The sequence below is a fragment of the Cupressus sempervirens genome, chromosome 8 (assembly GCF_028749045.1).
Source record: "Cupressus sempervirens isolate cs-2001-9-10 chromosome 8, ASM2874904v1, whole genome shotgun sequence".
In the NCBI taxonomy this organism is placed as follows: domain Eukaryota; kingdom Viridiplantae; phylum Streptophyta; class Pinopsida; order Cupressales; family Cupressaceae; genus Cupressus; species Cupressus sempervirens.
The window spans coordinates 104,822,270-104,846,030 of record NC_143125.1 but is presented as its reverse complement, the minus strand read 5'-3'; positions in this window follow the sequence as shown (position 1 = coordinate 104,846,030).

Below are 23,761 nucleotides of genomic sequence, written 5' to 3'. Positions count from 1 at the left end.
ACACACAATATGTCTTGTGTATTGAAGACAAAGGCTTTTGTGAAAGCTGAAACTTGAAGTGGACCCTGTGGGTTGTGGATGACCTTAGCAAGTGCAGATATACCAAAATTTTAAATGAAAAAGAAAAAGCCCTCATGTGGCAGAGATGGGTCGGGATGCCCACACGTGTCGAGATTGACAAACAACGCTTCCCTGCAATATGAAGTTGCAGGGTAGTTAAATAATGCGAGGATGTGCTTGGGTGCCACATGGCACTGCATGTCTCACAGATGATGAGATGGCAAGGATGAGCAATTCAAATAGGATGCATAGGATTGTGACATGTGTCACAATCCAACGGTTGGCGCTTCCCCACAAAAATAAAGTGCGCACTCAATAAGTAATGTGGGGAAGTAGATTTTCGACACGTAGCACTGGTCTCAACAGCACTGATGTGGTAGATGAAGCAGAGGTGGATGAATCAGTGAGTGACATGTGTCACTCGATCAAACCCAGTTTGGCCCCGAATTTGGAGGGTGGGGAAATAGTGCAGAGTGAAAATTTTAACTTTTACTATAAAGATTTGTTTACAAAATGATTTTTAATCATTTTAAATGCACGTCAGGTTTTTTGAATTTCAAAAGTGAATTTTATTCTAAAGTTTTAACTTTAGATAAATTTAAAATTTTCAAATTTTAAATTTAAAAATAGTGCAGAACCAAAGTTTTATAGCAGGGGGCATTTTTCAAATTAAGATTCTGGGGGTTTCTGGTATCGAAAATAAGCACTTCAATATACCACAAGAACTAGAACAAGATGAACTTTTCAATTCCATAGTCAAATTTAACATAGAATGCCTCTAGTTCAGGCTACACGAGGTTTTCTTCCAGATTTCAAACTTGCAACCAAATTCAGATATTGAAGTTCAGAATTGATTCCTAGCATGATGATGACCTAAGTAGGGTTAACATATAGTAAAAATGTAGTTGGGGTTGAATTGAATTAATTTCAAATCAGTTAAAGTTTGATTCCTTCAGCATTTTTGATGCGGTTCAGATTTTTGGTTGCATAAAGGTTTCATCATTTAGCTAAAATATTTACGAATCAATTACAGGATAATGATGAAATAAAAAATTAGATCAGATGGGTAAAGAAATGAAAGAGGCTTTCAATTGAAAAAGATTGATTTCCCAGTGGACAGATGTTGGTTGCAGATTCAATTCAAGAATTCTTTCTTTGCTATATCTTTCTTTTCTTTCTCTATTGTAGGTTGTTGGTTGGTTTTCTATTTCCACTTCCTAGAGTTCTGCTTAGGCTGTGAAAGCCACACACCCAACATATCTTGTATGAACAGCATATGGATTTCATAGATAGTTCTAATAGAGTAGTGTGATCTTGTATCTTGTTTTATGCATTCCTAATGTACTTATTTCAAGGAGATAAATACAATGTGCAGAAGGTTTTGAATTTCAATATAATTCTATCTCCTTTCTTGTTGAATTTGTAATTTTATATGTTCAAGAACAAAGAGCTTGAACCTATTTGCAATTGCCTAGTTGTATGTTTGAGGTTTGCTTGCCTTTGACTCAAGGAGTCATATAATTGCTTGTGGTTTCAGACAAGGTTGTAGATTCATTAAGAAGCATGTGTGAAAATATGGGGTTATATTGGATATTGTTGTCTAATTCATAAGGTGAACAGATCGAACATGAATGTCTCAACCTATGCCATATGTTGATTGCTGTTCAAGGATGCGTAATTCTAAAGTATAGGATTGCCCTAATGGATAGGGCACTAGTCATTTGTAGGATCATTAAGTTTTTGATGCATATTGGACATGCGGTCTTTTCTCAATATAAATCAATCATTTTCCCTTCATGTTGAAGTGGACATAAAAGTTTAAACCCTCACTTAGTTTATGAATAATATAGGTTTGCACCTAGCTATTGTAGAATCGGTGTTGTTTAATAAGCCACTAGGAGATATAAGGGGTTTTCATCTACTTAATAGATTCAGTGTATGCTTTGATAACCGGTACCATATAAAGAATCTATAGGTCTACTTGCCTAGGTTTTGTAGAGCCTAAAGAAGAAGAAGGGTCAAGCCTTATAGTTGGCCTGGTGTCTAAATGGGCATGTTGAAAATGAGAGTTAGCTATCCCTAGATGTGTTTTGTTCAAATCAGGGTAATTGAAAATTGATAATGTTTTCAAACACCAACAAAATGGTGACTCTACTGGGGAGATAAGGTGACAATTCATTTTGTTGAAAGGACAAGAGTCTCTGGTGTTCATTGAAAATTTTAGTCCTATTTTCAGTTGGGTTTTGCCCATCCGAGTCACCAACAAAATGGCAAATTTTCTAGGGACTGTATTGAATCAAATGTAAGACAAACCTGAGAATTTAAAAGAGGAGATTCAATATAGCAGAAGAAGTGCATAAAAAAGTTGCAGCAGTAGGTTATCTGATGTGTTTTCCAGGTCTCTTACTCAAATATCATGCACCCCAGTTGAGCTTTATTCATGGATGATAGTATGTTGTAAAACTGGATGAAAATTGTGTTCTATGACTGTCATAGGTCTATCTTCAATCAGTTCAGTTTTTGCAATTACTGTTGAGAAAGTTCAGTGTCAAGAATTTATTTATAAAGTATATTTTCTTTCCAAGATAATAATGATCTGCAAGTTTTTCCTACATTGAAGGTCTGGTTCAGATTTGTCAAGTGACAAATTATGTTTTATTTCTCACCAAGTGTGAGTGGCGACTCTCAAATCTTTGTACCAGTTGTTCCTAGTTGATTTCATTGCTAAATTTTGAAGGACTTTCAATTGTATGGGCAGATCTGAGACTATTGATAGATCTTGGAAAGGAAGTTTTAAATTCTTGATAAGTTTTTAAGTGCGGGTTGTAATCTACTGTTATAAGAAATTGAAATATAAAAAGTGAATTGCAACAGTGGTTATTTCATTCCTCTTGCAAAGAGGTGGTGATTCTACTAAGTTTGATCAGTGGTGTAAAGAATTTCAGTCTTGCACTTGTGCCAAATCAGCAGATCGAAGTTCAGCATCAGCACTTGAGGTATTTTGATTTTCATGCTTCTTTTCATGAAGGTCAAGTGTTTTAAAAGGGTTGCCTCTATTTAGTGGTTTTTAGCACTAGGATAAAGAGGTAGAAATTTCATTCTCAAAATGGATTCAGATTGTAGATATGATAATACTCTGTCAAGCTATGAAGAGGTACATGAAAATTTGTTTATGTTGTATGGAAAGCTTCATAGTCAAGTCATTTCTTCTATCTAAAGGAATGTGGGAAGTGTAGATGACTTATATGCAATTCAGATTTACATGCAATTCAAGTTGGAAATCTTAGAGCTTCCCATTTCAGCAAGACCCAGTGAATTATCATGGGCTTTTGTGTTTTTATTAGTCTTCATGCTTGATTCAGTACATTGGATAGCGAAAGCAAGATTTGAAAAGATTAAATACTTTGAAAGAGTATTTATAGAATGTGAAGGCTATTTAGAAAAGAATGGTTATTGTATTGTTGAAATTGAAAATGTTGATAGTCATAGTGAAAGTGACAAGTCCTATGACAATATGTTTGAGAATGAAAAGAGTTATAGCAGTAGTCTTGAAATATCTTCCTATAATGAAGTTGAATGTAGCAAAGCATCTAATGTCCAAATGTGGTGTAGGGGAGAGGATATATATTGTGAAAGTACTACTAATTATTAAAATTGTATGACTAATGGTGTTATTGTTATAAGTTCTTCAAATTATCTGGGAAATAATTGCAATCAAGATGAAGAAGTTGTGAAAGAGATTTGTTGAATACTAATGAGGTCTCAGCCTTGTTACAACATAAGTTTGAAAGGTATGTATCAATGTGTGATTCAACCTCGCCTTTATTGGTGCATGTATCTCGTAAGGATGATGTAAGGTATCATGTATACCCCTATGTTTGTTCTCCTGCATATCAACATTATTATTCTTTTGAAGACTTTTAGCATAAGCATGAATATTTGTTTGAAGAAATGAAGACCAGTAGAGATGTATTTACTACTATCATGAGTGATGTTAAATCAGATCTATGTTAGAGAGATGATAACGAGAGGTTGTTGATATCTTTTGATTATGAGTTAACATTTAATGAAGAAATTCCTATTATTAATGTTACTAATGATGATGAGAGATTAGTTGGTTTTTTATCTGATCCAGATGGAGTATATGACAGTAATTTACAGTTACTTGAGATGAGATTTGATGATTCATGCAATAAAGTGAATACTGACAATGGTACATATGAATCTATAGTTAAATCTCCTCTACAGGTTGGTGAGTCTTATGCTAGTGAGTTTGACTCATTCACAAGTATCTCTAGCAATTTCTTTGATAAGAATATTGATGCCAATAGAGTTCCTGCTAATGAGAATTTTAATGAAGATTCTTTTCATATGTTTGATGAATCTTTGTTTGAAGACTATGGCGATAATTTTTCAATAAGTTTTAGATTTGATTTGGTATGTGATGACATGATACATGAAGTTGATTCAAATCCATTGTATTTTTTGAAGCCAGAGGCGCAAGGCGAGTTGCAAGTTTTTGGTGTTTGGAACTTGGTGAATGATGTAGATTATGAAGTTTTTGTGTTTCTGATCAGCATGCATGAATTATCATTGGATTTTGATTCTCGGTTCAGTTTGTGTAGTCATGAGCATGCTGATGCTTTTTCTCATAGTGAGCATCAAGATGAAATGGTCTTTGAATTTTATATGCACTATGAGAATGAAGGAAGTTGTTTTGTTTTGCCAAGTTATTTGCTTCAATATGCTGATCTAATTGGTGAAACAAATGATAATGAGAATTTTAGTTTACCTCTGGAGAATGTAAATGAAAATAAGGTTTATGATAGAGGTAAGGAGTTCTGAAACTTTTCGGTGGCCCGGGGTCATTGTGTGTACATAGTTAGAGTAGATTTCTTGCTTTCAATAAAGTTGTTCGAGAGAATTTTTTGTTGTTTTAGGAATGATCTACTTCTTCCAGAGATCTAAAATCTTGCCATGCCCACAAGGGGCATGCATCCCTAGATAGAGCCACTGTTGGGACTAAAAATTGCATGCTTCATTTTTAGTCACATTTCGAAAATGTTAAAATATCAAGCCCCATAAATGCTTGTGTGCCTAGTTGTACTTGTAAATCCCCTAAGGTTTTTAATGATTCTAACACCCTCGATTTAGCCCATCCACATGTTCCATGAAGATAAATTGACATTTTGAGGCTTTTCGTGAAGTCCTGTCTTGAGCTGGTATCATTTTTGCATTTCCACCTAAGTGACAAAAAGTGACACGAGCCTATGTTTGCCATTGAATATCTTGTACCCAAAAATGTTTTAGGAATCACCACTTTGGGAGTGTTTGGAATCTATAACTAAGAACCTATGTTTCAGATTTTGAGTCATTTTGAGTCCGGTTGACTAGGTTTTGAATCCCTCAAAGTTGATAGTTTTATGTTTTCACACATCTTGCACTTTGATCACTTTTTTGGTAAGCCCTATTTGATGTGTTATAATTTTGACACAATTGACTCAAATGTTGAAATTCCTATTGTATTGCATTTTAGGAATTAGAAAATTATTATGTTTCAAGTTTTAGCTCTTGATAAATCCATTTGATTACTTTTCAAACGCGATTCAAAATGGAATTTCTAAAGTTTTACTAATGTCAGCATTTGTAGATTTGTCAGGACTCCTATTCGACACGTTATAACTTGAGATCCGTGATCACCTAGATTGAATGGTTTCTTCCCCTATGTTCTACTCTAAAAATAATATAAGTGTGTCAATTTTTAAGCGTTGATGAATTCGTCTTCACACTTTACTAGGGTCATTCCATTCACAAAAAGTGTTGTTTTACTGATCTTCCTGTCCTACAAATCCAAGTAGTCAACTTCAGATGCTTGCCAAATTTGACAGATGACTTGTCACGAGCCCAAATCACACAATCATATTCTCCTCATGACAAAGTACCACTACCCCAATTTTTAGAATCTCACATATCCTTTTACCCAATTCCCCAGGCCATTTCCAATTGCTTTTTTTAGTTTTCTGAAGTGTTCACCTGCAGGTAAATTTAAAGAGGCAACTTCAAAGTTTGATATCTTTTGAATCCAATGTCGTCATGAGACAAGATCTGACCATCCTATTGATGATGTCAGAGGAAATAAAGATCCTGAGTTTTAGAGCTTTTCCAGATGTTTGCATTAGTTTTTAAAGCCATACAACAGGCCTCCTGATAGAGTTTTTACTGGGGTCCGACTGACTACATTAGATTGATAAAATTATGCATGGATTAAATGGTCATTTACACAATACATATATGATGTCTCCATCCACATGATTTTGAAGATGCTACTTTTAAAGTAAGGCAAATAAATGTTGCAGTTGGGTTGGGACGTTATTGAGTAAGAGTTTTCACGGCTGCACAAGATGACTGGAGATATTTGAGTACTATGGCAGAGTAACTCAAGAATTGATCTATTTTCTCCATGGTTTTAATAAAGTTTTTCAATTAGAATGTTTTCAAAGGGGAAGGAGACATTATTTTAAAATGAAGCATCCACATGTGCGGCTCCAAGGTGAAAAAGAAAGGCATATGGTGTAGTCTAAGTCAGTTGAAGAGCTCCATATGTTAGAGGAAATCACATAGCATATAGTCCACATCCATAGAGGAATTATGAAGGAACCCGCATCAAAGGAGATGCCAAAAAAAAGGGTTGCATTCTTTATGGTCCCACGTTTTGAAATAGAGATCCAAGTGTAAACAAACGACCACCATCCATAATCTTCAACCAAGCAAAGAATGCGATACTCATGATCAAGCAAGCACCTCATGCCAATAAAAATAGCACATCTATTTCAAATTTTATGCCATCTCCATGTGCAAGAAGAGAGAACCCCACGCATAGGAAGTAGCAAGTTGTATCTTGAAAAGAAATACATCTCATGGCATCTGAGGGAATGACATGAAGGAGAAGGCTACAGTTTTAAAAGGAGGAAATCATGTAAGGCAAAAACACTATTTTTAAGAAATGCAGTCAAATGCTAGAGCCAGCGCCATGTGAAATAAGTTGAAGTTTCTTGTAAAATAGTCATCCACGCTAATTCAAAAAATAGAAAAGCCCCACATTGAAGAAACTCATGGCATGTAAAGAAGCCCTAGCCGTTGATCAAGAAAAAGATGCCACACTAGTTAGAAAAGAGCAATCAACGCCAACAAAGAAAGGACATATTCTAAGAAGCCACCATCAAAAGGGCAAGTCAGCAATTTTAGAAAGAGAAGCTAGCATCAAATAAAGTAGACACTACGCTAAAGGCAAAGTTTAAAATTTTAGGAGAAACAAGCCACATTTCAAAGAAAATGCAATCAAAGTGAAGTCATAGCATGAATGACCAAATACACTGTTGGAAAAAGCACCCACGTTGAAGGAGAAAGAAGAAAGTTTGAGAGGAAAAGCTTCATGCCAAGATATGATGAGGAGCACCCAAATGGAAGATAACTTTTTGCGAAATGAGGAGGTTGGAGAAAGGAAGGAAATCACGCCTTAAAGGTAGTTAAAGCCACAGGAGAGAGTGATTTCATTGTCCCACATTGGGAGTGTGAAGAAAGTTTCAAGTATTCATATACTTTCACACACAATATGTCTTGTGTATTGAAGACAAAGGCTTTTGTGAAAGCCAAAACTTGAAGTGGACCCCGTCGGTTGTGGATGATGTTAGCGAGTGCCAATATATAAAAATTTTAAATGAAAAAGCAAAAGCACTGATGTGGCAGAGATGTGTTGGGATGTCGTCACGTGGCCAGATTGACGAACAACGCTTTCCCACAATATGTAGTTGCTAGGTAGTTAAATAATGCAAGGATGCGCCTGGGTGCCACATGGCACCGTGGGTCTTGCAGATGACGAGATGGTAAGGATGAGCAGTTCAAAAAAGACACACAAGATTGTGACAAATGTCACGATCCAACAATTGGCACTTCCCTGCAAAAACAAAGTGCGCACTCAATAAGTAATGTAGGGAAGCAAATTTTTGACACGTAGCATGGGTCCTGGTGTCACTAACGTGGCAGATGAAGAAGAGGTGGATGAATCAGTGAGTGAGATGTGTCACTTGGTCAAACCTAGTTTGACCCCAAATTTGGAGGGTGGGGAAATAGTGCAGACCAAATTTTTTTACTTTTACTATAAAGATTTGTTTACAAAATGATTTTTAATCATTTTAAATGCATGTCAGGTTCTTTGAATTTAAAAAGGGGATTTTATTCTAAAGTTTTAACTTTAGATAAATTTAAAATTTTCAAATTTTAAATTTAAAAATAGTGCAGAACCAAAGTTTTATAGCAGGGGGCATTTTTCAAATTAAGATTCTGGGGGTTTCTGGTATCGAAAATAGGCACTTCAATATACCACCGAAACCAGAACAAGATGAACTTTTCAATTCTTCCAAATTTCAAATTTGCAACCAAATTCAAATATTGAAGTTAAGAATTGATTCCTAGCATGATGATGACCTAAATAGGGTTAAAAGATAGTAAAAATGCAATTGGGGTTGAATTGAATTAATTTCAAATCAGTTAAAGTTTGATTCCTTCAACATTTTTGATGTGGTTCAGATTTATGGTTGCATAAAGGTTTCATCATTTAGCTGAGATATTTATAAATCAATTACAGGATAATGATGAAATAAAAAATTAGATCAGACGAGTAAAGAAATGAAAGAGGCTTTCAGTTGAAAAAGATTGATTTCCTAGTGGACAGATGTCGATTGTAGATTCAATCTCAGAATTCTTTCTTTGCTATATCTTTCTTTTATTTCTCTGTTGTAGGTTGTTGGTTGGTTTTCTATTTCCAGTTCTTGGAGCTCTACTGAGGCTGTGAAAGCCATACACCCAGCATATCTTGTATGAACAGCATATGGATTTCATAGATAGTTCTGATATAGTAGTGTGATCTTGTATCTTGTTTTATGCATTCCTAATGTACTTATTTCAAGGAGATAAATACAATTTCTAGAAGGTTTTGAATTTCAATATGATTCTATCTCCTTTCTTGTTGAATTTGTAATTTTATATGTTCAAGAACAAAGAGCTTGAACCTGTATACAATTGCCCAGTTGTATGTTTGAAGTTTGCTTGCCTTTGACTCAATGAGTCATATAATTACTTGTGTTTTTAGAAAAGGTTGCAAATTCATTAAGAAGGATGTGTGAAAATATGGGATTATATTGGATATTGTTGTCTAATTCATAAGGTGAATAGACCGAACATGAATGTCTCAACCTATGCGATTTGTTGATTGATGTTCAAGGATGTGTAATTCTGAAGTATAGGATTTCCCTAATGGATAAGGCACTGGTCATTTGTAGGATCATTAAGTTTTTTCTGCATATTGGACATGTTGTTTTTTCTCAATATAAATCAATCATTTTCCCTTCTTGTTGAAGTGGACATAAAAGTTTAAACCCTCACTTAGTTTATGAATAATATAGGTTTGCACCTAGCTATTGTAGAATTTGTGTTGTTTACTAAGCCACTAGGAGATATAAGTGATTTTCATCTACTTAATAGATTCAGTGTATGCTTTGATAACTGGTACCATATAAAGAATCTATAGGTCTACCCGCCTAGGTTTTGCAGAGCCTAAAGAAGAAGAAGGGTCAAGCCTTATAATTGGCCTGATGTCTGAATGGGCATGTTGAAAATGGAAGTTAGCTATCTCTAGATGTGTTTGGTTCTCATCAGGGTAATTGAAAATTAGTAAAGTTTTCAAACACCAACACATAGATACCCTTAACCTTGCCATATGCCATCTGAAATGAAACAATGATACTACTTTTATAACACATTCTATTTGATTAGTCCAAAACAATTACATAAAATTACAAGACGTACAGATGTTGTAGGAAGAGTGAATGTCATCCCATTAAATTTTTAAATAGCATGAGAAAAATTGAAGAAAAAGCTACAAGACTCAAATGTAAGAATATTACTCAATCTTTTCTCTTCTATTAATCAACCTAGTTCAAGGCTTCATCGAGAAAGAACCAGTAAGAAAAATTGACGTCTTTGCCAAATACAAATTTAAAATACAATTTTTACATAATGTTACAATTCAATTAAATTCTCTTCTAGGTCTTTCACAAGAGGTCTTTTCTGATATCTTCAATGCATCAAGGGAATCATGGGAAAGACATGAATTGACTTGGAGGTAAAATAACATATATGATGAACAATTCAAGCATGCATTCCCAAAACATTTTTGCACAATAGGCTCAACAATGAACCAAACTAGGTGGGGGATGTGGATATTCTCAATAGGAGACTTCAATCACCATATCATAACATAGCCTTTTCAGGGCTAAAACTCAAGAACTTACATTCTTCTACAAATGCCCTTTCGAGGCCAATATAAAAAGGGTTTTCATTACTTCCCTTCTTCAAGAATTCAAATTTTCATAGAAGGTATGTGATGAAAAGTAGGGGCCCATATACCCTACCCTCTTTCCCTCTTCTCACCATGAGAGGAGACTCTAAACTATTGAGGTCCAACTAAGGCCCTTCACCCGTACTTGGCCACTTCTTCCCTATCCATGGGTGAGTGGTGCCAAAATAATCCCCATGAAATCCCCTTAAAATTTCAAAAAAAAGCATAAGAATGACACTCAAGAACAAGTCAAGATCCCTCCTAAAAAAACCTCAACATACATGCAATCAATACGAGAAAAACACAATGCCTTATGCATAAATCAAAGTATGGGCAATATAAAGAACATGATCAAGAGAGTGAAGAACCCTACCTTCACAAAAAAGGTTACAAAAAAGGTTATGGTAAAATGACAAGTTGAGAAGAGCTTTTCCTTCCTTTCCTTCAATCTTCCACTTCTCTCTGAAACAAGAGATTGGGTAACCAACCAAAAACTTCTCCAAAAAGAATCTAAATATGATCCTAACTCAACTAGGCTTTAGGTAACCCCAAGGTGGAGTTTGAATCACCAACTCATGAGAGAGACAAATCAATTTTCGCAATCAAGCAAAAGTAGGATTTTTGAGTGACTCTAAAAGTCAACCTAAGAGGCTAAGGGGGTGGAAAGTACTCCCAACCCCTACCCTTACCCCTAGGGTGCTTAAATTTAATATTTTTAGGCCTTAAGGACTTAACAGAACCCAAACAAAAGCTAGGAGAATTTTAAGACTATATAATAACCTTCAAAGAAATGTGATGCAAAATAGCACAAATTAGCAAGGGGTACAATTTCGTCTTTCCATTAGGTTCCCTGACTAACTATCCTGCACACTCATTGCACACATCAGTAGTTCAAAAATCACATGCATATATGTAAAATGCATATCAGAACAATCATGTAAATTAAAAAATCCATCTTTCTAATAATCAATTCTTTATCTCATTCTACTCGTATTTTCAATCATTAAAAATTACAAAATCCAAGTGTTAGTTTTGCATTCATTTACTTCATCACTATACATGTCCATAAAGCATTAAATGATGAAATAGATAATTGAAAGTAAAGCAGAACACAACAATAAAATAACATAATATGTTCAATGTATCCAATAGTGTGCTGACATATTGAGTAATGGATATCAAAGTAATAATGTATCGACTATGCTACGATGGGTCGCGGCGAGGCCTCAAATTTAATCATCAGGAATCACAAAATCGATATAACATAACTTATCCATCAATTTAGATTAAAATACCAGAATAACCATCGTTGGGCATGCATATACCTAACACCATAAACATCACTAACTAAGGAATACTGAACTATCTGAAAGCATGAACCTTAATCATCGAGCTATCAGATCAACACCCTTATCATCAGGTGAAAATTCTTGTATCATCATTAGTGAAATTTTAATGTTTTATGTCGAAATACTATAGTAGTTCTTGAATCACTGAGTATTAAAACATGGATATATCAACTAATATAAATTTCATTAGGATATTCATAGCATAAAGCATAACTTCATAATTGTTCAATTCTCCTACAACAGATTTAATAGGGAAATTCATATTTAATAAGTATGTGTGAGGAGGGACCTTACACATGCTTTATATCTATAAAAGAAGGCTCAATACCAATTCAAATAAGTCCCCTATCAAAAAATAAGAAATGAAAATAAATCTTCTATTAAAATAATTATCACCAATATCAACAATATAACAGCCAACTAGTAGTTGCACTAAATTATATATACATAAATAAACAAGTTCTCCTTTGTCATATTTGCAATCACCTTACATATAACTCATACATTCAATCCAACATCAACAAACATAGCCACAACTCTTATATATTTTCTCATGCTAACGACTAGACCAACCTAATGAAATTTGAAATAGGAATCACCAAAGAATTCCTAATCTTGCAAGGAATAAAATGTGGACCACCTTGCTCAATACAACATGTATCTCTCATAACAACACACTACACCCTCATCAAGATTCGTAGTGCCAACAAATAGTACATATATTTTACTATGAAAGTACATTAAACGAAGAACAACTATCACTTCTAAAATAGAATAAAGCCCAAAAAAAGCCTAACTATCTTACAAGATGAATGAGACCAACATTGACATTGCTAAAAGTAAATCTTATGGCTCATAATCAATAGAGAACTTTGACCAAAATAAAAAAACATTTGATCATCATTCATGAATAAGATACATTAACATTAATAAAAATTATTAATTAGAACAATAAATGATAGCATTAAATTCACATTATAACAATATATACCTAAATGTGACAATGCAAGTATCAAGTCATCATAATCACTAGAAAGAAAGAGTGCACAACCATATTTAAAGTTTTATATGCACTAGGAATTAAGATGAGTAGGTCCTAGGTTACAACTTCACTTGCAAGGTACCTACATAATTAAGTTTCAATCTAAAATGTTTGGGAAAATGAAGAAATATGGGAGAGAAATGAATTTAAGTTTACTAAATTGAAAAGGAGCCAAGAGAATTCAATGGCCTTTATCTCAAAATTTGTGATAAATACTATGGTTGCAAGGATAATTGACTCATAGTTAATGCAAAGTTAAAATGAGGAGTGTAGGGTGGTGGAAAAATGTGAATGGTTTATTTAATTTTTAATGGTGTCCATGTTGTTTACTACCAGTTGGCTACCATATCTATTTTATTTGGTACAATAGAATTTTTTCATGGTGTTCCAACATAGGTATACATTAACACACCAAAATATAATGAAATCATTATCTAGGACATCTACATGTCATATACATGGGAGAATATCACAAAAATTGATTTAAAAAAGAGAGATATTATTATAGGTCAATTCATAACTTTATACTAACAGGAAAACATATTATAGCCCACATGGCACCCTATGTGGACTCACAAAGTTAGGATGTTAACTTATTAGGTCCCCTCCCCTACTTAAGAATTTTCTTTATGTAAACATTATTACTCAATCTTAATCTCCTATTATTCATCATATATTTGTTGGAATTAACGATAAAGTAACTAAGAGGGGGGTGAATCAGTTACTCAAAAAAATTAATCCACAAAACCCTTATATGTCTTAATGATCTAGTTACTACTTTTACTCGGTAAACAATTGCTGTAACTCAATAAATTAATCTATTACTTTCTTTTCAAGCATTCATGCATGTAACTGAAAATAAAGTGAACACAAGAGACACCAGATTTAACATGGAAACCCAATATGGGAAAAATCACCAAGTAACTAGTCACCAATTTTTCACTCTTCTAAAGTGAGCTTTGTTAGGAGCCAACCTTGTTAAAGGTTACAATACACACTGTTAGGTATGATCTTGTTAGAGGATTTAATTACCCTGTTAGAAGTGGCCTTGCTAGAGGTCTTTAGAACAATTCAACTGAACTATCACCTTGTTAGAGGATTTACAAAATGGCTGTTAAACTAACTATGTTAAAAGATTTCAAAATCACTGCTACAATGGTTATAAAGCAACAATGAATTGACCTGAACAAGATGCAACTAAATTTTCTAGCTACAGTTCTCTGTTCAACATCACTAGATCCTCCTTGATCAAATATGGTTTTGTTGCTCCTCAATAATCTCTGATCATCCTTCAAATTTGCTTCCACAATAATCAGTCTTCATATCACATTAACTTCTCATATCTCCTCTATCATATTGCTTTGAATTCACAACTTGACTTCTTACTTTTATCATTCAGATTGTCAAGTCAGCTCATTTACATGTTACATTTACCAATAAATCATTCATCAGTTGGCTACATATACTATTCTTAAACAAATAAACATCCTTTACTAGCTGACCCTGCTCGATAAATACTGCTTCTAGGAATTTCCAAAGTTAACCTTCTTGACTCAGTTAACATTACAATATCTTAAAATCCTTTGGCTGCCGAGTTTACTCGATAAGAACTACTTTTACCAAATTACCTTTGATGACCGAGTGAACTCGGTAAGAACTATTTCTATTAGATTTTCTTCCATTACCAAGTGATCTCGGTAAGAACTAAATTTCTTTGATTACCTTGAAGGCTCGGTATCTAGTTGTCTACTCGGTAGACACTACAAGCTATCTTTACTAACCTTTTGGGCTTGGTAGGCACTGTCTATTGCCTTGCTGACCTTCTGAGCTTAGTAGACACTGTTTATTGCCTTGCTGACCTTCTGAGCTCGGTAGACACTGTCTATTGCCTTGGTGACCTTCTGAGCTTGGTAGACACTATCTATTGCCTTGCTGACCTTTTGAGCTCGGTAGACACTGTCCTTTGCTTTGCTAACTTTTTGAGTTCGGTAGGCACTATCTGATGACTAATGTGACATTTGTGTGACATCAAAGACAACACACAATTGAACAATTGTATCCAACAATCTCCCTCTTTGGCGTTGATGGAAACACAATATGTCATAGCAGAATGAAATTTGAAAACAAGTCTTTTAATGACAAATCTCCCTCTTACATATAATCTCTCGCTCTTACGCAAAATCTTATTATTTGTAAATTTTAGAAATATAGACAATATATATTCTCCCTCTTTGACAACACATGCCAAAGATAACTCAAGACAACTGAATAGCATTGTACCTGATATACTGATTCATATGCAATGTCTTTATTGGTTTGTTGCATCAACTAATAGATCTTCAATTCTGTTCCTGTTGATGCATCACTAAAACTATATTTTACTGAGCTTTAGATAGGGGAATTACCCCTAACTTACCTCTTAGATACAAGAATTCATCCTTAGGTAAAGGCCTTGTGAATATGTCAGCAATTTGTTATTTTGTATGCACATATTCCAATCTTATTTTCTTTCTTGCACCAATTCTCTAACAAAGTGATATTTTATGGCAATATGTTTGGTTTTTAAATGCATCACTGGATTCTTGGAGATGTTTATTGCACTAGTGTTATCACAAAACATAACAACTAGTTCTATGATTTCTTGCTTCATACCTTTCAATAATTGTTTAAACCACACAATGTTTGAGCAATTTATTGTTGCTGCAACATATTCAGCTTCTACTGTGGATTGAGATGTATAATTTTGTTTTTTGCTTGTCCAAGAAATCAACCTTTTTTCAAGAAAGAAAGCTCCTCCACTTGTGCTCTTTCTATCATCAATATTTCCTGCCCAATCAGCATTAGTAAACACTATTAAATCCAATTTTCCTCCAAGTTTGTACCATAATCCATATTCCTTGGTTCCTTTCAAGTATCTCATGATCCTTTTGATTGCCATCATCTAATTTTCTTTTGGTTTTGCTAAGAATCTTTCTACAATTCCTACTGCAAGGGCAATGTTTGGTCTTGTGTGCACTACATATTGCAACTTTCCAATCATATATCTATACAATGTCTGATCCACTTCTTTTGATTCATCATCCTTGGTGAGTTTTAATCCAATACACATAGGAGTCCCAACTAGTTTGCAATCTTCCATACCAAATTTTTTCAATATCTCCTTGATGTATTTAGATTGAGTGATGTAGATGCCATTCTTATTCTATTGAATTTGAAGACCAACAAAGAATTTGATCTCACAAAACATTGACATTTCAAATTCCTTGTTCATTTGTTCTAAAAATTCTTTGCAAAGATCATCATTTCCTATGAACAAAGTATCATCTACAAATATTTTTGCCAAAAAAATCTTATTATCTGGTCCCTCCTATATGTACAAACTATTGTTGTCATTAGTTCTTTAAAAACCAATCTGAATAAGATAGTTATGCAATCTTTCATACCATGCTCTAGGGGCTTTTTTCAGACCATATAATGCTTTATGCAATTTCTAAACCATGTCCTGCTTGTCTAGATCAACTAAACGTTTAGGCTACTTAATGTAAACCTTTTCCTCCAATATGCCATTGAGAAATGCTGACTTGACATCCATCTAATAAAATTTGTATCCTTTGTATGCAACATATGCAAGCAAGGTTCTAACACCTTCCAATCTTGCAATAGGAGCAAATGTTTCTGCATAGTCTACATCTTCTTCTTGAGAGTATCCTTTGCATACTAGTCTAGCTTTGTTCCTTGATACCTTACCATCTTCATTTAGTTTATTTCTGAATACCCACTTGGTTCCAATCACATTCTTGTCATTGGGTCTAGGTACAAGAGTCCATGTTTTTTTTTTATCTATCTGTTCTATCTCTTCATTCATAGCTTCAATCCAACTTTCATTGTCTAGTGCATCTTTGACATTTCTAGGTTCAAAATCAGCAAGTAAACAAGTGCTTTTCAACTTACTTCTTGTCATTGTTCCTTCTAATTTATCACCAATGATATGATCTAGTGTATGATGGTTTCTGACATATTTGGCTAACACGAGCTCATTTCCTTTTGAATGACTTGCATTTTTATCCTTGTGTCTCTTGACTTTTGGTTCTAATTTAGGTTGCTCAGCCTTGGTAGATGCTAACTTGGTAACTTATGTTTGCAACTCGGGTTCTTGTAGCTCGGTAGCTGTTGACTCAGTTTGAACTTCTTGTGATTCGGTTAATGAAGATTCGGGAGTTGAGGATTCATGATTGACAGGTATACTTGGTATTGTATTAGGTTTAATATAAACAAATCTTTTGTAGTCTTTAGGTTCCTTCTTGCTTTCTTCTTCTATTCTTTCTACAACTCATCAACTTTCACATCTGCACTTTCTATGACTTTGTGAGTAGATAAGTTCAAACATCTATATGCTTTGCTTTTGCAAGAGTATCTCAAAAATATTTCTTCATCACTTTTTACATCAAATTTAACTTTTCTAGATTCTTTCAAAATGTAACATTTGCTTCCAAATACCTTTAGATAACTTACATTGGGTTTGTAGCCATACCATAATTCATAGGGTGTTTTGAATGAATCCTTTTTTAGTTGTACTTAGTTCAAGGTATGAATTTCAGTGCTGATAGCTTCCTTCCAATATTTGATAGCAATGCCTTTCTCAATCAATAAGGTTCTTGCACAATCCATTATAGATATATTCCTGCTTTCTTCTATTCCATTTTGTTCTGGAGTTCTAGATGTTGAAACCTATCTTTTGATTCCTCTTTCAATGCAAAAGTTATTGAACTCGTGTGAAATGAATTCGCCACCTCTATTAAACCTTAAGCATTTCAATCTTTTGCTTGTTTCCTTTTCTACTCTGGCCAAATACCATTTGAACTTTTCAAATGCTTCTAATTTCTCTTTAAGGTACATGATAGTCATCATTCTTGAATAATCATCAACAAACAGAATGAAGAATTTTTCACCAGTATAACTTTCAGTGCCAATAGTTCCACACAAATTAGTATGCACAATTTCTAAAACTTCTTTAGTTTGATAGTTCTTGCTTTTAAAACTAGTCTTTCCCATTTTACCAATTTCGCAATTCTTGCATGGACCAACCTCAAGTTTCTTTATGTCAAGAATACATCTTACTTTCCTAAATTTACTGATCTTTATTAAGTTGTCAAAGTTTACATGACACAATCTCCTATGCCATAACCAACTTTCTTCAATTTGAGAAATGAAACATGAACATTCACCAAGTTAAAGATAAAATAAGTTACCTTTTTTTTGAGTGCCAGATCCAATCAGCTTTCCTTTGCCATCCAACAATCTTGTTTTTCCATGCATAAATTCTACTTTGAATCCATTATTGAGTAGTTGTGCCACACTCAACAATTTGTGTTTTAGTCCTTCTACCCAATATGCATTATCACATACAAGTTCCTTGGTTAGTGAGATTCTTCCTTTTTCTTTTATACAACAAGGTTCATTGTTACCAAATCTTACATTGCCACCATCATAGTCTTCAAAGTATTCAAACTTAGTCTTATCACCGGTCATGTGATGAGAACAACCACTATCTATGATCCATGTATCATTTTTTCTCATATGAGAAATTAGTGCCTTTTCTTTATCATTATCAGATTCATCTTTTATAGCAATGTAGACAATTTCATCTTTTTCTTCATTATCAAAATCATTAGAATCTTTTTCCATTAAAAATGTTTTCTTACCTTTATCCTTGAAGGATTTGAAGTCTTTCTTGCCATTGTACTTGTGACCTTTCTTCTCATCTTTGTTTTTCTTATTCGGGCACCTAGCAGCAATATGTCCAATTTCTTCGCAAAAGAAGCAGATTAGAGGAACTTTACCTTTGTATTTTCCTTTGCCTCTTGAATATTTTATTGCTAGTAGAGCTTCAACCACTTCAAGATCACTATCTGAACTTTTTTCTGATTCTTCATCACTTTCTGATCATGGTTCCTTCATCTTTTTCACTTTTTCTTTAAGTGAAAGCTTGGCTTCAAATGCTGATTCAACATTCTTGGTAGCTGGAACATAGTTGTCATAGTTGTCTAGCTCAAATGTAGTCAATCTTCCAACTATGGCCTCTAAATTTATTTTATGAGTTGCCTCACATCTCCTTTCTTGAATTGCAGAAACTCTGATTGCATAAATAGGAAGTAGAGTTCTAAGAACTTTACTTATAACTGTCTCCTCACTCATATCTCCTCCATATGTTTTGATTGAACTAACACATCCTTTACCTCTTTCAACATACTTTGCAATGTTTTCATCCTCTCTCATCCTCATTTGATCAAATTGCCCTCTCAAACTTTTTGCTTTGGCTCTTCTCATATTATCATCTCCTCCATAGATTTCTTTTAGCTTGTTCCACATTTCAAAGGTAGTTTTGCAATCCTTGATGTCATCAAATTCTTCATAACCTAGAGTAGATGCTATATCTATGATCACGTTATTTGAGTCTTCTTTTTAGAAATATCATTAACAGATAATGTACCAGAAGGTTCTTCATATATTTCATCAAGGTACTGTAGCCCTGTATCACCAATGGAAGCTAGATGAAGCCTCATCAATCCTTGCCATGCTGAGAAGTTTTCCCTATTAAGTCTTGGAATTTCATTTTTGTAAGACATCGTAATCTTTAGCTTAGATCCTTGAAATCTTTTTCTGTAAGCACCAAAAGCTCTGATACCAATTGTTGGAATTAAAGGTAAAGTAACTGAGAGGGGGGTGAATCAATTACTCACAAAAATTAATACAGAAAATGCTTAGATGTCTTTATGATCTAGTTACTGCTTTTACTTAGTAAAAAATTACTATAACTTGGTAAATTAATCTATTACTTTCTTTTCAAGCATTCATGCATGTAACTAAAAATAAAATGAACACAAGAGACACCAGATTTAACATGGAAACCCAATATGGAAAAAACCAGCAAGTAACTAGTCACCAATTTTTCACTCTTCTAAAGTGAGCCCTGTTAAGAGCCAAATCTGTTAAAAGTTAAAATACACACTGTTAGGTGTGACCTTGTTAAAGGATTTAATCACCTTTTTAGGAGTGGCCTTGCTAGAGGTCTTTAGAAAAATTCAACTAAACAGTCACCTTGTTAGAGGATTACAAAATGGCTGTTAAACTAACTCTATTAAGAGATTTGAAATCATTGCTACAATGGTTAGAAAGAAACAATGAATTGACCTGAACAAGATGCAACTGAATTTGGTGGATACAGGTCTCTGTTCAACATCATTAGATCCTCCTTGATCAAATATGACTCTTCTGCTCCTTCATGATCTCTAATCATCCTTCAAATTTGCTTCCACAATAATCAATCTTCATATCACATTAACTTCTCATATCTCCTCTATTGTACTGCTTTGAATTCACAACTTGACTTCTTACTTATATCAATCAGATTGTCAAGTTAGCTCATTTACATGTTACATTTACCAATAAATCATTCATCAGTTGGCTACATATATTATTCTTAAACAAATAAACATCCTTTACATGTTGACCCTGCTCGGTAAATACTACTTCTAGGAATTTCCAGAGTTAACCTTCTTGACTCAGTTAACATTACAATATCTTAAAATCCTTTGGCTGTCAAGTTTACTCAGTAAGAACTGCTTTTACCAAATTACATTTGATGACCGAGTGAACTCAGTAAGAACTATTTCTATCATATTTTCTTCAATTACCAAGTGATCTTGATAAGAACTAAATTTCTTTGATTACCTTGAAGGCTCAGTAACCAACTGTCTACTTGACAGACACTACAAGCTATCATTACTAACCTTTTGGGCTTGGTAGACACTATCTATTGCCTTGCTGACCTTCTGAGCTCGGTAGACACTGTCTATTGCCTTGCTGACCTTCTAAGCTTGGTAGACACTATCTAATGCCTTGCTAACCTTCTAAGCTTGGTAGACACTTTCTATTGCCTTACTGACCTTTTGAGCTCAGTAGACACTATCTTTTGCTTTGCTAACTTTTTGAGTTTGGTAGGCACTATCTGATGACTGATGTGACATTTGTGTGACATCAAAGACAACACAGAATTGAACAATTGTATTCAACAATATTAACAATAATTCATAGTGTTGAGCCCTTCATCATCCAAACCTATAGCCTACTACCTACTTTGAAATCTTGCATTATTTCCAAAGCCATTGGTGTTCCCAATGTCATTTTTTATTTCTTGGCTTAGGGTCATACATTTATAATTGTCATGTTAGGAGTACCTAGAATAAGAGCTTCAAATTTAGTTAAGAACTGTTTTTGCTCACTTTGAGAGTATTAGGTAATCCTTTTTTAGGCATTATTTACTAATTTGGGATGTGAAATATATGGAATTCTCTTCCTTCTATATAGTTTGAAAGCATCAATTGAGAAGGAAGATGAATATCCAAAAAATAGAAATTAATTCAATGTAACTTTCATCTACTAAATTAATATGTTGGTTTGGGAAGTCTTTTTTTTTGTTGGATTACTCCATTTGTGGATTAGTTTATAGCTTCTCATTAGCCATATTTTTCTTATATTTAAGTGACTAGAGTTTCAAGAAATGGTATAATGGTCATGTATTCTTCTACCTATAACAAATTTATTTATATTTTGTTTGGTTGATCTATTTTGTCTCGTAGGAGGGAGTAAAAAGAAAAAGTAAAAGAAGATGAGGGTTGGTTTACTATCCCAATAGTTAACGCTCACATTTTCATATCCCATTTTTCATAAACTGAATAAATCAATCATTATAGTGCCATCTAAATTTTATCAAAAAAATTCTTTTACAAAATTAATGATAGAAATGTTAGGATAAACCACGGACAGAAATAAAAACTACATGCAAATATAACCAATAACAGAAAATAATAGAACACATAGAAATGAACAAAAGGCACCAAGATTTAACGTGGTTCACCCAATCTCTGGGCTACGTCCACCAAACAACAAGTCCGATCTTATTACAATCCAGTGATTACAACCTGATTACAATCCATAATCCCTTACAGCTCAATACTGCCACAAGAACCAATTTCGTATTATCACATATGAAAAATACCCAACCCTAAGCCCTTTTTATACAAGTATTAAACCACTTTAGGGTTATAACATGTCGGCATATGTCGGCCATAATATGTTGGCTACCATGTCGGCTACTTCCCAAAAAAAAAAAATTTCAGGGCGATGCCCCGAACCCCACTATTTATGAAGTATGTACAGTACTTTCCTGATCAGTCACCACAATCTAACAAGAAATAAATACTTCAATGTAGTTGGTGGAAATGAAAGAATTAGTTATATATACATATATAAATATATGTATATATACATATGTGTGTGTGTGTGTGCAGGTGTGCATGCACATATCTATCTATATATGGGTATGTGTAGGATCATGGTGTGCCAAAAAGTGGTGATCTGAAAAATCTGTAGTTCTGAAATATCTCAAACCATTTCAAAATCTATTCCAACTTTTTTCCCACCCACCCTCATAGTAAATGAAAACTATTAATATCTTTATAAGGTCTACTATATCTTTTGATACCAAACCTATATGGTCAACTTTAAAAACATCCTAAAAATGTGTTTTTGGACTGCTTTTATGTGATTTTTACTTCAAACATGTAGCTGACGACTTCTTTTTAACCAAAATTTGATGAAATAAAAAGGGTTTCTTAAGAATGTTCTTATCTTTCCATAAATGTAAGGTTTGTCAAATTATGAGTTTAGTAAGTAATTATTACTTATTTTCTAATGGAGTTACATATAAAGTGCTGACTGACACTCTACTTGAAAAACAATTATAACTTTCAAATGGTATAACATATTTTAAATCCAAAAGATGCATCACATTATATTTTTCTTCTACTATAAGTAAAAATAAATAAAAATTGAATTTTGTAGAGTTTTGAATTAGTAAAGGTGGTCAGACACAAGAGTTCTTTTATTCCAAAAATATTAAAGACCAAAATTAAATAATAATTATTTATTTAGAATAAAACTACCCAAAAATATGTGTCACATCCAGGCATGACTCTACTACCTATATCTAAAATATTATCATTTGATTTTGATTAAGGTTGTCAAACATACATCTACTTCAGATTTTTGTTCTGAAAATTTTGTAATATTGTATTAAAATTCAAAATTTTGACCAATCAATTTTTTTTTTTTGAGATAAGCCCTAGTAATTTAGAAACTAGATTCAATTTTCTAAAGATTCAATTTTCTAAAGATTCAATTTTCTCAAATTTTTGATATAAAGTTAATAACAAGTAGAAAATTACACGTCAAGTTGACATAACCCTAATTTTTTAATTTTTTATTGCCACTTAAGAGCATAGTTTGGTTGACCATGATCCTACACACACACACACACACACACACACACACACACACACACACACACACACACACACACACACACACACACACACACACGTATGATAACTGCTATACCTTTTTCTACTAAAAATCCTTTAATCTTAGATTCTATTTTGGTTTTTTTTTATTGCCCTACCATAGGTTTCTACCAAAACACACACACACACACACACACACACACATGTATGTATGATGACCACTTTACCTTGTTCTACTAAAAATCCTTTAATCTAAGATTCTATTTTGGATTCTTTGATTTCCCTACAAAAGGTTTCTACCATTATAATGAGAATGAGTGGGGAGATTGGGTCATCTTGCCTAATACCCCTTGATATGTTGAGAAAACCTTTGAGGGTATGATTAATTACTAAAGAAATATTTCTGGTTGATATGAAATTTAATATTAAATTTATCCTTTGGTTTGAAAAGATGAATTCTTCTAATTTTTTACACAAGAATCTCTTGTTGACCTTACCATAGGATTTTTGAATTTTGAATCTTGTAAACATACACACCTCTATTTTTATTTGC